The sequence below is a fragment of the Adiantum capillus-veneris genome, chromosome 19 (assembly GCF_014529385.1).
Source record: "Adiantum capillus-veneris isolate H3 chromosome 19, ASM1452938v2, whole genome shotgun sequence".
NCBI classification, from domain to species: domain Eukaryota; kingdom Viridiplantae; phylum Streptophyta; class Polypodiopsida; order Polypodiales; family Pteridaceae; genus Adiantum; species Adiantum capillus-veneris.
This window is the reverse complement of record NC_140949.1, coordinates 89714189-89716444: the sequence shown is the minus strand read 5'-3', so window position 1 is coordinate 89716444 and position 2256 is coordinate 89714189. Positions and strand designations below refer to the sequence as shown.

Below are 2256 nucleotides of genomic sequence, written 5' to 3'. Positions count from 1 at the left end.
TGTTGCAGATACCATGTGCAGTTTCAGATTATGTATGATGTGTTTCGTGCTCTTTCGGGGCATGCTGAGCTCCCGACGGGGCCACAAGACTTCGTCCACTCTTTGTTGTGTGAGCGTGTAGACGGAGCCTCCTACCATCAGATGTTGTGTGTGGAGGGCAACTATGCCCAATGTGGGGATCTTGCACGACTTACATCTGTCATAGATTATGGTGATGCGGGTGGGATAGTTACATGGTAACAGTATGACCACCAGACATACACAGGTCTTTGAGGTGGCACATCTTGTAGCTTGCAACTCAAATCTCATACTGCATCACATCCCTACTTCATGCAGGCTTTTAGGTCCGCTGCGTGTCCATATGTGCAGCATGCGCATCGCGCAAAGTGGCAGGAACGTCAGTTTCATGCTTGCCTTGCCACCTTCCTGATTGGCACTGTGGTCTCTATCATGGATTTCGCAAAGAACTACACCTTTGCTCCACAGTAGGAGATCCGGTCCAAATACTACTTCTCTGAGTAGGTAGAAATGATAATAGTTTGATAACTTTACATTTTCTTTGCATTTTTAGCCACATTATGTAATTGCATTGTTTCATTCATTCTAACCTTTTTAAATGCTCCTGAAGGTGGCAATCCTCGTCCATATATCTTATCATCATGCAGAGGCGGCAGTTGATGGAGTGGAGAGCTTTGAGGACTCACGAGTGATCATACGTGAGTACCATTTCTACATCAGTGATGATCGCTCACATAGTGCACAGTTTGTGCAACATTGTTTCCAACAGCATGATGGATTCCTTTGTGAGCTCCACATCTCATTCTCTTGTCATTATATTTGGTCGGATGGTTGTGGTGCGCAATTCAAAAGAGCACGTCGGTTCTTTTGGTTGTACATATGGCACCATATTAGTGGCATACCTTGCTTTTGGAGCTTCTTTGAGTCAGGGCATGGAAATGGAGAGCACGACGGTGCAGGCGCTTGTGTAAAGCACGCTCTTCGGTGATATTAGCTTCGATGCGATAGTGACTGATTTAGAGATGCTAGACAGGTTGTGGAGTGGTGCTTACAACACATGGCACATGACTCATCTTTAAGTAGTGGATGCTCATTGAGGAGGTTCTTTTGGTCTGTGGTGGATAGCCAGGATATTGATCTCACTAGCTGGGACTGTGACAGAGTAGCAGGTACACTCCAGTTGCACAACATTCGAAGCACTACATCTAGGGATCCCACTATCTTTACTAGGCACCACTCATGCTTTTGCAATGCTTGCGTACATGGTGAGTGGGAAGATTGCACCATGACAGAGTGGGATGATAGGTGGACACTACAACCTCTTTCACCATCACAAGGTATGATCACATCGAGTAGATCCATTGATAGCTAGACCACACCGTTCTCAGATGATGCTGATATTCTCACAGATTACTTGGCAGGGGAGATGATTTTGCAGTTATTGCTAAAGAGGGAAATGCAGAGGCAGTTGACTATTATATTCTTAGGTGCACCAAGGCAAAGTATGTGCTTCAGGAATCCACCGTGGATGATTATGGTGAGACATATGATCCTCACAATATGGTTGTTTCAAGGCACTATTTTCAGCAGGTCCATGGACGTGGGCACTACATCCATTTTGTATAGTATGAGTGGCCAAAGATGGCCATACACTACTCCCATCTTGTCCTTGATGTGAAGCTAAGGCTAGAGAGGATTGTCAGCAAGAAGAAAGGGAGCACCCCACGCTGGCATTTGGGTCCGGATGAGCACAAGAGCATCATGGAGATAGTCCGCACAGCAGAACAAGATTTGTAGACCTTATAGATGATATTGGAGCTACTTCTGTAGATGATAGTTATGATGATGAGTATTAGCGATGACCCCTACATTTGTGTTATTTACCATTTCACCTTTTTGCCCTTTCGGTCATTTCTATTCTTGTATACTCCGCTTCATTGATATTCTATACTATGGTGTTGTACTTTTCCTTGTTCATTTGATGTTCATTTTTAAAATTACCATTCATAGGTTGTTACTTTGGTTTACCATTGATATAATTTTATTAAAGATTCACGTCTTACATTTCCATATTGACTGTCATTAGTGAGACGAATGCCAATTTGTTGTAAGACACCCTACACAATCGAGACGGATTGCAATACCCATGAAACTTTCCAGGGATGGGGATTTGTGTGCTTTCCCAGCCCTTGCAAAGTTTCATGGGCATCCGCTCCAGTCTCGTTGGTCTAGGGTGGC

The 2256-nt window shown here is 44.2% G+C and overlaps 1 pseudogene; it reads left to right on the top strand.

The window, feature by feature from the left end:
• Window positions 1–1075: 1075 nt before the first annotated feature.
• LOC147434441 (uncharacterized) lies at window positions 1076–1815 on the top strand (annotated as a pseudogene).
• The last annotated feature ends 441 nt before the right edge of the window (window positions 1816–2256 follow it).